At 48.9% G+C, this 13,864-nt stretch overlaps 1 long non-coding RNA gene across 2 annotated transcripts; it reads right to left on the reverse strand.

Annotated features, from left to right (window-relative positions):
- Positions 1-654: 654 nt before the first annotated feature.
- On the reverse strand, positions 655-13,713 carry LOC122471789. Of its 2 annotated transcripts, none has more exons than XR_006294280.1 (6): positions 11,429-13,713; positions 7,738-7,882; positions 7,086-7,223; positions 1,900-2,025; positions 1,568-1,828; positions 655-1,483 (listed from the first exon to the last, which is right to left on the reverse strand). It is a non-coding gene; the product is annotated as an uncharacterized LOC122471789 (long non-coding RNA). The 2 variants fall into 2 exon arrangements; XR_006294281.1 differs by having other exon boundaries at positions 655-1,244; positions 11,429-13,711.
- Between the last annotated feature and the right edge of the window lie 151 nt (positions 13,714-13,864).

Consider the following 13,864-nt stretch of genomic DNA (forward strand, 5'->3'; position numbering starts at 1 on the left):
GCACTGCAGGGGAACAGTGGGAAAGGCTGCAGAGACGCTGCCGGCAGCCAGGAGGGGGGAGGGGAGCTGCAGGAAAGGGGGAAGGTGAGGAGGGACAGGAACATGTGAAATTTTCTTTTTTTGGCACCTGGATCTGGGTGTAAGTAATCCACTGGTCAGCTAGGGCTTATGGATATTTCGAGGTGGATCGCCTAATGCGCCGGTCTGTCTTCAGTCGGGGGTCACTGTGGGCCCTCCTTCCTCACTCAGGCTTCCCTCGCTCAAGCTGGTGGCCTGCAAGTGGCCCGTACCTGGCGTCAATGGGTTTGAACCTGTCCAGAGCCGACAGGTTGCTCCATATCTCATCCAACTGGTCTTCGTCCCGAGGACAGGTCAGGTCAGGTCAGAGTCGTGTCTCACTTCAGGAGGTGCTGACGCAGGCGGACTCCCAAGGTCAGGCCTCCAGCCCCCCGCTCCCCAGCTATGGGGGTACATTCCAAGACCCCCCCGTAGATGCCTGAAACTGGAGACAATAGCAAACCCTACGTATACCATGCTTTTCCTATGCATAGACGCTTCTGATAAAATTCGTAAGTCGGGCACGGTAAGAAATTAACAATAACTAATAATAAAACAACTGTAATAGAATAAAACAATTATAATGACAGTAATAACAATTTGACAATAAATTTCATATTAAAAAATAAGCAAGGGTCTTAAAATAAAAAAACATTATAATATCTGCATTACACATGATAGAATAATAGTAGTTCAAAGCATAACAAGGCCTGTATGAAACTGGCCCCTCTCTCTCAGAATACCTCATTGGCCTATACTCACCCTACGTCTTGTGACGGCATCACATGACGCAACGGAGGTTAAAGACTGGGGCCGATGACAACGCCGTTCCTGAGCTCTGAATGCCGCCACGTGGAGAGGATAACTAGGGCACATCTAGGGCTCAAAATGTCCTCGGGTGAGGGGAGGGCGGGCAGCGGCAACCTCGCAGACGTGCCTGGTCTGTGGCGTGAACGTCTCTGGTGACCGTCCTGAGGGGCCCACCGGCAACAGGCACGAAGACTGTCCCCCCGCGAGCTGCTGTGGTGGTCCTTCCGAAGTTTGGATCGAGTCACCCCACTTGGGCCTGCCCGGTTGTGGCATGGGCGGTTTTAGGTCTCAAGGATCCCAGGTCAGAGGGCAGGAGAAATGCTGGAAGTTTGGAGTTGTAGCCGGCTACTGGAAGAAACTAGAATTCAGGATCTAGCCTAGGTGAAGACAAACATCAAAGATAATCCGCGGTGCTAGAATATACCTGTGAAGGTGTGTTACTGAAGCAGACCTGTTCTCTCTGTAATCGCCCCGATCTGTGGCAAGGACAACCGTAGCAAGACTATTTTGTTTGCAAATTCAGTCTAGTTGCAATAAACTTGGCTCTCTTGTTTATGTGAGTGCAGCAAGAATAGTGACTGACCATCCAGGCTCTTTCAAGTCTGCTTTCCTGGAACTTTTCATGAGGAATCTCAGATGGAACTCTGAAAAGCCTCCCCAGGCTAAGAAGCCAAGCCAACACCTCCCTGTCCGATCTTACCTGGAATACCTATAAATTTGGGGGGCAGTCCCTCTTCGTGAGGTTCCTGGGCCTGTCAGGAGGCAATCTTCCTGACTCACATGATAAGGCTGTTGGGAACCCCAGCAAGGTTATCAGGCTGATTTTTCCAAGGGTTGGTTCCATACAGTCACTCTTTGTTCCTTAGCGCCGTCTGGTCATATCTCAGTCTATGCGCGTCGTTCTCAGATATGATATTCTAGCCAAAGCCTTGGTAATATGACCAGTGTTTCCAATAGTGTCCTGTCGCAAGGAGAACAGATTCTTATTGGACTTACACAAATGCGTTGCTATGAAAATATAAGCATACTTACCGGGAGTTTCCAAAGTCTGGAGGGATGAGGTAGGGAGAAAACGTAGTTGCTTTATCTTTGTTTACAAAGGTAGACTTCACAGACTGCCGTGAGTCATAGCTGGTTTAAGACAAAGTTTCCTTGAATCTGGAGAACAAGAGAGTAAAGAACCAGCAACGTTTCAAACAGAAGTCATAAAAACGTGTAAGGATCCTCATCGGGTCCGTCCGTCCCCTGAAATCAATCCTTGTTGATCCTGCTCTTTCGTCAGCAGGTTTTACAAATCTGGTTTTGCTTTCGGGTTCTGTAAATTCTTTCGCAGTTGAGCGATGCGATCTGAGAGTTCTCAGAAACCTGTATTCTAAAGCACCTGTCCGTCCTTGCTATGAATTTCTATGCAGACGGAACAGTTTTCCAAAAGCATCGGAGTACAGCAGTAACTGTCTGTAAGTGACAAAAGACTTGAAGATGGACATGGTTAGAGAGCTGATGGAAGTTTATTACAACGTAGCTGACACGGAAATCTGGTTATTTTGGGGACACACAACATTTCAAGGTGATAACTGGAATAATGACTGATAAGATTACGTATCAGATTTTTTGCAGCTTCAGATAATTTCTGGAACACTTATGTTAATAACGTATATCCATACAAGGATATTAAGAAAGAAGTTACAGCATTATCTCTTATTTGAAAATGCTTCCCATGTAATATAACGTATCAAGTAAGACTAGTTGAAATTAAAAGAATTTTTAATGTTTGTTTATTTTTGAGAAAGAGAGAGCAAGCGGGCATGAGCAGGGAAGGGGCAGAGAGGGAGACACAGAATGCAAAGCAGGCTCTGGGCTCTCAGCTGTCAGCGCAGAGTCCGATGCCGGGCTTGAACCCATAAATTGTGAGATCATGACCTGAGCCCAAGTCTGACGCTTTATCAACTCAGTCACCCAGGTGCCCCTGCCCCCTCCAAGCCTATTTTCACAGCGCTTATAACAGTGATTCTGGGTTTCTCCTTTTTCATTTTGAAATAATGAGCTTCACTTTAGGACAAAATTACTTTGGGGAAGCCAGGCTGGCTTGGTCAGTGGAGCATGAGACTCTCGGTCTCGGGGTCATAAGTTCGAGCCCCATGTTGGGTGTAGAGATTATTAAAAATGGGACAAAATTACTTTCTTTTTACTTATTATTTCTAGTAGTTTAAATTATGTATATTAATTAGAATGATTAATCTTTACAAAACTTATTTTCTAGTGAAAACTAAGAAGCAATTGTGAACTGTTACACAGCATTCTCTAGGTTGTCAAATGTATGATATTTCTTAATTCCTAAAAACATAACATTTCCTCATAATGCAATTTTTTTCAATTAAACTGCAGAGGCGTCAACCCATAATTACGGGGAGTGCCCTGTGAAGAGTAATTCTTTGGACTCAGGGTCCAATGGGGTCTCCTGAGGGGCACCCGGGGGGCTCAGTCGGTTGAGCAACTGACTCTCCAGTTCGGCTCAGGTCACGATCCCAGGGGCGTGGGATCGAGCCCCGTGTCTGGCTCCGTGCTGAGCATGGAGTCTCCTTAAGATGGTCTCTCTCTCTCTCTCTCTCTCTCTGCCCCTCTCCCCTGCTTGTGCACTCTCTAAAATAAAAATTAAAAATAAAATAGTACTAGTCAATTCTACTAGTGAACATTAAAACTAGTGCATTAAAAAAATGGGGCCTCTTGCGGGTTGGAAATAAAGAGGGGATCGTTTGGTCGCCACGGCATAGAAACTATAAACCCATCGGACCATGCCAAATTTGCACAGGAGACGGGCCTCATCTCGATGTTTGCTGTTGCCTGTGGGCCTTGGCAGAGATCTCGGCACGGGCACGGTGCCAGGCAATAAATATCCCAGTGAAGAGGCGAAGGCCCCCGGAGCCACGGAGGCCCTGGGCCCTGGGTGGAGGCCCAGGTAGGAGTCTCCGTGGCTCCGGGGGCCTTCGCCTTCCCTTTCCCTCTGTCTCCTCCCAAGAGGCCTTGATAACCCTGTCAGCGTTTCCCTTGGTGGCAGGGAAGCCAGAACATTTTGGATGGTGTCACCGTGAGACCTCCTTGTAGGCCACTCTCCTTTCTAGGGCGTCCCAAGAGACCTCCCCGGGATCGGGGTCTGCCTCCACTGGCATGCTATGTGCAGGCTCTTTGGGAAAAGCCCCAGGCCTCTGGGCTGCTACACCAAGGCTTGGCATGCTGGCATGCACGGCACTGAACGATGCCTGGAAGCTTCTGCGGGGTTTGCACCTATCGAGGAGCTGGTATATTAGGATGTGCTGGCTCCAGAGGTTCAGAGCATTCACATCTGTCCATTAATTTTTGTAGTGGTATCATACCAGGAATAGGACCCACATCAGGGGATGAACAGTGACAGCAGTGAGTGAAGCAGTGACAGAGAGACCGTGGCCTTCGTTGTATTTTCCCTCTGGTGGCACCACAGGTTTCTGGTTACGAGGCTATTTGACTCCTCTGGGTGAGGACACGCAGTTAGGGCACGACCCGCTGACTCAGTGGTCACTGGCATATGTCTCCTGTCCCTCTCGCCCACGGGCATCTTTTCCTTGGGCCTTCAGCCCAGAGCCTCTCCGCGGGCAGGGACGCCAGCCTGGTGATCCAATCTGCCCGCCTCCGTTCCCCTTGGCCTTGAGAGGTGCAGAACCCTCACACACATTAATAGCCAACTAAGGCCTTTATAATTAATGGTCTAACGAGATGATTAGACCGCATGGCCTCGATCACACCGCTCCAGGGAGGCCCGCGGATAATTATGGAGGCTGTGACCTCTTGGGTCAGATACCGCAGGCAACACACAACAGAGGCGACACGCAGAAGCGCAGAGCAGCGTGCGAGGCTGCCCGTGAGCACTGCTGCTTCCCCAGGCGGTGTTCCCGAGTCAGGTAGGGGTGAGTGAGCAAGCCGCGCTCCCCTCAGCTAACCGCAAGGGCAGTCACGCAACCCTGCTGGCGACGCTGGCTGCTCTGTGTGTGGTCGGAGCCTCTCAGTCACCGGTGTCCCAACTGGCCCAGCCCTGTGGCTCTTACTATGACTGCAAGACACCCTTTGGCAATAACCATCAGGAAACACAACGTTCAGGGCCTACACTTCAGAAGCATTTAGGTTTTCCCCATCTTTTTGTATTACAAAATTGCACCAACACTATATTTGTAAGAATGTCTCTGCTGGACCTTCAGCCTGTAGGCGACCCTCCAGCAAGCAGCTCCCCGTGTGGCTCTGGGGCTCCGCAGTGCAGGGCTAAGGTGATGCCAGGTGGAGGGAGACCACTTTACATTTTCTTACTATATCCATATCCGTATCTGTATCCGTATCCATATCTATCTATATATTTATGTTGTGGAGATAAGCTTAGGAATCCCCCGGGCTTAAACCAATGGGTTAACAAGACATAAAGAAATACAAAGTCATAAAATGCCCACACCTGAGTTTGGGTAAACCAGATTAGCACTCCAAGGGGGGGTGCAAAGATACTCCGAGAATAGGGAAGCACAAAGGTGCCAGGATTAGGGAGATGCAATGCACCCCAAAATAGAGAGGGGGCGCAGAACCCCCAAAACAGAGAGAGAGAGGCAAAGGCCTGAAATAGAAATGGCACAAAGGTGCCCAATACACAGGAATAACAAGATTAGATATTCAGGGTGAAAGCACCCCAAATTTACTACCATAACAGAAAGCTGCTTTTATAGGAGAATAGGGCCAGGTTAGGTAAATGGTGAATTGGACTTTGGACGACTGCGCTGCAGGCAAAGCAGCCCAGAGCGGAGATGGTTAACCAAAGAAAAGGTGCCTTATTAACCCTGAGGTTATTCCCCCTATCTGTCACCTCCCCTAGGCTGGCAAAGATAAACAGGCACAGAGCCTCCTGTCTGCTGTTAACAACCATCTACCCATCTGACCGGTGCCCTGATTTTGTTTTATATTGACCCAAACCCCAAACACCGTATATCTTTAAAAACCCCCTTTTCGCTCATGTCCACAAGTTAACGTTCACACCCATGTGTGAACACACCCATTGTCTGTACACACCCATCACGTTTGCAAGCCTTCTGATCTGAATAAATATGGTGCAAGGACCCTTATTCGGGGCTCTTGTCTTTTTCCCAGACATTAGCCATCTCTCGTTTGAATCCTGCGTCCGCTCTTTTGCTGGCCAAAAGAGAACTTTAGACTTAGAGTCTACGACTATATATATATAATATACTATATATATACTATATAGCATATATATATTACTATACTGTATGTATACTATATAGTATATATATTACATGTATTATATATATAACCTATATTTATATATATAGTTCCATGTGTAGTTCCACACATTATAGTTATATATATAGTTCTATATATAGGATATATATATATAGGATATATATAGTTCTACATATGATATATATATAGTACTATATAGACGATATGCATATACAAACTATAGTTAACTATCTAGACAGATATACACATATACACACACACATACATGCCTCTTTTGTAAGGTTTCTTTTATTTTTAAGTAATCTCTACACCCACAACCCTGAGATCAAGAGTCACATGCTCTACTAACTGAGCTAGCCAGGCACCCCTCTAATTTTATAATTCTTTTTTAAGTAGGGTTCGGGCCTAGGGTGGAGCCCAACGTGGGGCTTGAACTCATGACCTGAGGTGACACCAAGTGTTGGACACTTAACTGACTCAGCCACGTAGGCACCCCTAGTTTTATAATTTTTTATAAGTTTATTTATTTTTGAGAGAGAGAGAGAGAGAGAGAGAACAAGTGGGGAAGGGGCAGAGAGAGAGGGAATCCCAAGCAGGCTCTGTGCTGATCGCATGGAGCCTGATGTGGGGCTTGAACTCATGATCTGTGAGATCACGACCTGAGCAGAGATCAAGAGTCGGATGCGTGAGTGACTAAGCCACCCAGGCACCCCTAGTTTTGTAATTTTTAAGTGACGGGATTTCATGGGTTGATCTTTTACTTTTCAGTGGTTTTCTTGTTTTTCCCAGTGTTTTTAAATAAAAAGATCCCAAGCCTGGTAGTCATAATTCATCTGAATTTTCATAAAACAATCCTAAGAAAATAAAGCTACTGCTTTTAAAGCTGTAGAAATTTCTGAATCATAGAGAGCGTTCACCCCAAGAAGGAGTGGGGGGTGGGGGAACATACTGACCTGGGCCAGGACGCGCTGTACGAAGGCTGCTGTGTGGTGTGCGGCCAAGGAGGCAATGCTCCCAAACGCTGTAGACCAGGACGGTCCCTGTGGCCTTTCCTCACCAGGTTCCTTTCTAGTGTCTTACTTCTCCCGGTCCTGGGCACAGGAACAGAGTCACAGTCCAGGGGCTTGGATCTGAGGCATCTTTGGGGCCCCCGTGCCGCTGGGAGGCTGCTCAGGCAAACACTCTGCTTGCCGAGAGCCTGGCCTGCCCGTCCTGTGCTGAGGCTGCTAGTGCTGGCCAGGCCACACAGCCCACCCGGGGCCTGGAAGCTACAAGGCCTGGCCAGGAAGGTGCTTGCGGGCCTGTGGGACGAACTGGGCTGCAGCTGAGGCCTCCAGGTCAAAAGGAGACACCGGAGACCCTCCCAAGTGGTTGGGGGGCACTGTATCAGCCCCGGGAGCTAGCCTTCTGCTGGGGTCTGGTGTCCCTCTGGAGGACAGGGTGTGATTCTTTTCCAGACATCCCCCCTCCCCACCTGTTCACACCCTCCTTGGCCACTTCTGATTGGTAGGTGCCTATTTGTTTGTGTACTGCACGGCTGGAACAGGAGCTCCAGGGCCCCAGGTCCAGGACTCAAGGGGTGGAAAAGCGAGCGGCCCCACTCACCCTTGTCCCAGCGGCCACCAACATTGTTTCCGGCTCTCAGGCTCCGCTGGCCCAGCGGCCTCAGCTCCAGAGGAAAGGATAAATCCACGGCGCTGCAACAAGGCCACGAAACAGGAGGCTGAAGGCACAGCCCAGGCCCGTCCACCTGGAGAACAAGCAGAGGCAGGGTGCGAGCTGATTCTGAGAGTGGATGGAAAAGCAGCTACAAAAAAGGCTGGTCTGGGAGGCTCTAGCAAGCAGTTTCAGGTTTTATCCTGAAAGCACTGGGAAAGTTTTAAGCATTTTATTTATTTTATTTTTTCCCCATGTTTATTTACTTATTTTGAGAGAGGAGAGAAAAAAGTGCACAGGGAGGGGAAGGGCAGAGAGAGGGGGAAAGAGAGACTCCCAATCAGGTTAGGTGCTGTCTGTGCAGAGCCCGACGTGGGGCTCGATCTCTTGAACCGTGAGATCATGACCTGAGCTGAAACTGAGGGTTGGACACTCAACTGACTGAGCCACCCAGGTGCCCCTTAAGCATTTTAGAAGGTTGCATTTAAGGACTATTACTCTAACAAGCTAGACGCTGAAGTGTTAAACAGTATCCGTCTCTGGAGGATGGAACTGTCTGTGCTCATTTCTGTTTATCTGTGTTTTCTCATGTGTCCTCCAGTGACAGTGGCTGACAGATATGTATCAGTGTCCTGAAGCCGCCATAACACACTGCCCCACACTGGGAGGCCTACAACAGCATGGATTCATTCTTGCCCAGTCTAGAAGCCACAAGTTCTAAATCAAGGTGTTGCGGGGTTTTGCTCCTCCAGAGGCGGCTTCTCTGCCTTTCCCAGCTTTTGGCGGCTGCTGGCACTCCTTAGCTTGTGACCACACCCCCCAATCTCTGCCTTCATCTTCTCCTGGCCTTCTCCCAGCGTCTGTCTCTTCTACTTAGGATGACACCGGTCACTGGATTTCGGGTCTACCCTAAATGCACGATAATTGTGTCTGGAGACCCTTAACTACATCTGCAAAGTCCCTTATTCCAAATAAGGTTACGTTCTGAGGTTTTGAATGGACGTGAAGTTTGGGGCGGGGGACACTAGTCAACCCACTACACGTGGGACACAAAATTTCAAAGGAAAATTTAAAAATCCCTCTGGAGGACCTCTGAAAGGTGGAGGGGAAGCCTGGAGGCCAGGAGCCTAAAGAGGAGGCATTGCTGGAGTCCAGGCCCGCCTGTGGGCATCAGCGGTGGGAAGGACAGAGGGCAGCATGCTGGGAAAGCTGTGCAAGCCAAGTCAGTAAGACTCTGGGCTGCTGGCTTTCTGGCTTGGATGAAGGTGCTACTTACCCAGATGGGAATGACAAGAGAAGCAGTTTCGGGAGGAAGAGCCATGAGAAAACCTCCATGAGCCGGGTATTGCCTCCCAGCATGACCAAGAGCGACTCCTCTCTGAAGGAGTCCTAAAACTAAAGAATCGGTGGAACGGGAGTTTGATCTTTCCTGCTACGGTCCAGTTTTCTAATTGTCACATATGCCTAACTGTGCCACTTTGCAAAGGGTGGACCATAAACCTAACACACACATTTCAGGATGTATGGCTTTGTGCATCCTGCTAGTTTAGCCACGTTGTAAATTTCCATAAAAGAAGACTGCAATGTTCAAGCTCACTCATGATGAGTGACATGCCACCTAAAGCCACACTGGCATAAGCTGGATTTCATTAAAGTTAGAAACCTTCAGGGGCACCTGGGTGGGTCAGTTGGTTGAGCATCCGACTATGGCTCAGGTCACGGTATCACGGTCCATGGGTTCGAGCCCCAGGTCGAGCTCTGTGCTGACAGCTCAGAGCCTGGAGCCTGCTTAGAATTCTGTGTCCCCCTCTCTCTTTACCCCTCCCCCACTCGTGCTATGTCTCTCAAATATAAAACATTTAAAACATTTTAAAAACTTCATGCATGGAAAGGACACTACCAAAACACAAAAATCAACCCATAGAATGGGAGGATATAGTCACAAATCAGATATCTGATAAGTAATCGATACCAATAATATATAGAGAGCTCTTGTAACTCAGGAACAAGAAAACCAACCCAATAAAAAAATGGACGAAGGACCCAAATAGACAATCCTCCAAGGAAGATCCTCAAATGAACAAAAAACACATGACAAGAGGCTCAATGTCATCAGAGAAAGGCTAATCAAAGATACAACGAGGGGCGCCTGGGTGGCTCAGTCGGTTGGCCATCTATCTGACTCTTGATTTCAGCCCAGGTCATGATCTCACGGTATGTGGGTTCGAGCCCCATGTTGGGCTCTTTGCTGACACTGAGGAGCCTGCTTGGGATGGTCTCTATTTCCCTCTCCACTTGCCTCTCTCTCTGTGTCTCAAAATAAGTGAATAAACTTAAATTAAAAAAAAAAGATACGAGATTGCACTTCACACCGGCCAGCATCGCTGAAGTCACAGGGACAGACAAGTGCTGGCGAGGCCGTGGAGAAACGAACGCTCGCGCACCGCTGGTGGGGACGCAAAATGGTGTGGCCCCAGGGGAACACAGCGTGGCGCTTCCTCAAATAGCTTAAACATGGATTTACAGATGACCCGGCAATTCTAATCCTGGGTGCACACCTGAGAAATAAAAGCAGACGTGTACACAGAAAGCTGTACGCCAACATTCACAGTAGCATCGTTCACAACAGCCCAAATGTGGAAAGTCAAACGTCCACCAGTGAACGAACGGACAAACAAAAGGTGGGAATGTACATTCAACGGAATAGATTCGACCGTGAAAGAGAAGGAAGCTCTGACACATGCTACTACATACAGAAACCTCGAAAACATTGCGTTCAGTGCAATAAGCCAGGCATAAAAGGAGAGAGAGTGTGTGATTCTACGCAGAGGGGACCTAGAAGAGGCAAATTTATAGACACAGAAAACAGAGTAAAGGTTACTGGGCTGGGAGAAGGAGGAAGAAGGAGTTATTGTTCACGGGGACAGTTCGGGTGATGAAAAGGGTCTGGAAAGGGATGGTGGTGATGGTGGCAAAACACTGTGAATATACTTAACGCTACTGAACGGCCTGTGAACAGTTAAAAGGGTACATTTCAGGGTGTGTACATTTTGCCACTACACTGAATTCCACCTCTCACTTACCAGGTTAGCAGAAATTGGGAAATACAGCAACCCACTCTGTTGGCGAGGCTGTGGGAAAGCAGGCCTTCTCATATTTTGCTTGTGGGAGGAATCTGTCATTACCAACAAAACTCCATGCCTTTACCTTTCGCCTTAGCAATCCTGCTTCTAGAAATTTCTCTTGTAGGTACACCCTCAACAATACAAAAATACCTCTGACTTGGTTACTCATGGCAGCTGGGTGTGTAACGATAAAATATTAGAAACAATTTAGATGCTCATCCATAAATGAGTGATTGGATCGAAGTCCACTCACAGATCTCTGTAAGTTGACGGCGAATGATTTCCAGGCCATATTGCTAAGTGAACAACAGGAAGTGTGAAAAAGTATCTAGAGCGTGCAACTTCGCGTAGGAAAGAAGGGGAATTAAGAAAATACATATTTGCCTGCTCACCTGAGCAAAGAGTAACCTAGGAAAGAAAAACCTAAGAGGACTGAGATTGATTCCAGAAGGTAGTTGGCAGGAACCGCACGGGGTGAGGAGGGAATGAGAGAGAAGCCATTTCTCTGAACGTACCTTTCGGTACCGCCTTTTGGAATCAAGTTATCGCTTCGAGTACTCGAAAAAAAGAAAATAGATCAAACCTTCAAGGAAGAGGAATCTTCAAGGGAGGAAAAGTCCTAAAATGTAATACAGACAGAAACAAATGAATCAAAAGCATTATTTCAAAAGAATAACACACACACACACTCAAGGGTGAGGAAAAAAAACAATAACATAAGCAACTTCTGAATATAGTATTCAGAGCATATGCCCCCAAGCTAAAGACAAAAAGAACTCCAAACAAATATTTAACTCTAATCGGTAGGCTCCCCACCGCTCCAGACACAGCTGAACAAATCTGAAGCTACTTTTTGGAATTCTAGGAAATTGAACAAATCAATCAATCAATTGATGGGTGAATCGGGAGCCAAGTTCTCAGGGCTGGAGAATACAGTTACAAACACCGGTGGGGGGGGGGGAGGACGGAGGAGGAGGAGGAGGAGAGGAGAGAAAAACCCTGCAGCATTAGGTTGGAATTAGAGAGGTTGTAAACTCGGGGGTGTGCACATCTTATCCATTTCCCAGCTCTGTTTTCCAAGAAGGCCCAGAAGTAATGATGCCACACGAAGTCTAAGTACGCCTACAACCCTTATCTTGGTTTGTGGACACATTTTTCTCTGTTTCCACCAGATACTTCTTCTTTTTCCTTTTTGAAAACTACCAGGGGAAAACTAGAAATTTTACAGCAGAGAAACCACATTGACCACTTCTTCAACACATGAATCAAAGTCAGCGTTGGCAGTAATGGAACTCTTGGGAAGAATGTCCCTCTTCACATTGGGTACTGAGGACACAGCATTCCTTTCCATGTTTTTCCCACCCAAAGCGCGGAACCTGAATCTAAACATGATGAAACGTCAGACAGACCCAACTTGCGGCACATTCTGCAAAATAAATGGCCTGTACTCTCCAAAAGTGACAATGTCATGAGTTACAAACGAAGAATTAGGAACTGTTCCAGATTAGTCTAAAAAAGACACGACAACCGAATGCAATGGATACATGGTTTTGAATTTCCTGTTGCTATCAAGGATTTGTTGGAACAATGGACAACGTTTCAATAAGGCCTGTAAATTACCGTAGTGTGTCAATCTTATCTTCCTGATTTTGAAATCTGTACCGTGGATGTCAGGGAATTCACCGTTCTTCCCACAGGAAAAGGAGAAGAACCCTCACCCATGGGGTTGTCATGAGCGTCAAATGCAGAACTTGGCCCCAAACAGTAGGTAAATACAGGGAAGGATAATTATGGTAGGAACGAGTCTCAGGGGAAGCGGTGGGTTTTAAGATACCACCACCCTACACCCTCAACTTCAGAAACACCAGCTCGGGCCCAGAAACACTGTTCCCTAGGCTACTCAGAGGTGCTTCCGCTCACGGGAGCATTACCCACAGGTGCCGGGTTCCAGGCAGCGGGTTTAGAACAGCTCCCGGGGCCACCGCTCCCGCCCGAAACCGCGGGGCTTCCTGGTCCAGCTCCTGAGACGGGTATTTGGTAAAATCAAACACAAAGCCCCAAAGTCAAAGGGGCGGCAGTTGATTACGGGGCCTCGGTGAGGGTGCGAGACGCCCCCCCCCCCCCCCCCCCCCCCGCAACCGAGGTAGGGGCGCCGCCAAGGGTGAGCCCAAGGTCGACTAGCAGGTGGTGGTCTGAGAGGCTCAGCGGCTTTCAGCTGTGCTGGGAGAGCGGGACTCCTCCTCGGGTTGCAAACGCGGACTTTAAAAAGGTAACAGGAGGCACTCTGCAGAGGGGTGAAGAATTTGAGGGTGTTTGTAACGTTGTTGCCCTGCCACGTTTAACGTGTCCCGGGTTCTGTAGAAAACGGCATCGGTGCCCGGCCGCCTTACCCGGAGGAACTAGTACGAAAAGTATCCCCCAAGGCAGCCAGCCGGCCCGGTTCAGCACTATCTGCAGCGGTGGAAGCTGCCAACCCCCTCGGCCAGCTGCCGTGGCTTTTGCCTCACGCCCTGGGCCTGACGCCGGGCTCTGAAGTTAGGAGTGTACCCGCCGCCTAGGGTCTGCGGGGGCTTCTCCCGGGTGCGGAAGGCCGGGTGCGACGCTGCCGCGGGCTCGCCGCGCGAGGCCCGTGGCCACAGGGAAGCAGTTAGGTCGCTGGGCTCGGACCATCAACTCCAAACATGGGGAGACAAAATGGCGGCCGTGCCTCGGGCCGAAGCCACATACGGGTTCCGCGGCACGCACGAACTGCAACTCCCAGAATGCTCTGGTTAGAAAGTGGGAGGGCGAGGAGCGCGCTAGCGTCCCTCGATGTGGCGCTAGGCCCCCCATGCCCCGCCTCCCTCCCGGCGGAAATACTCCGAATACGTGGCCCCCTCCGGTCCTCTCACCCGCCCTTCCTCGCACTGGCCGCAGGGATTCGTAGTTCCCTGGCAGCTGCGTTGAACCTC

Source organism: Prionailurus bengalensis, chromosome E3 (genome assembly GCF_016509475.1).
Source record: "Prionailurus bengalensis isolate Pbe53 chromosome E3, Fcat_Pben_1.1_paternal_pri, whole genome shotgun sequence".
NCBI lineage: Eukaryota > Metazoa > Chordata > Mammalia > Carnivora > Felidae > Prionailurus > Prionailurus bengalensis.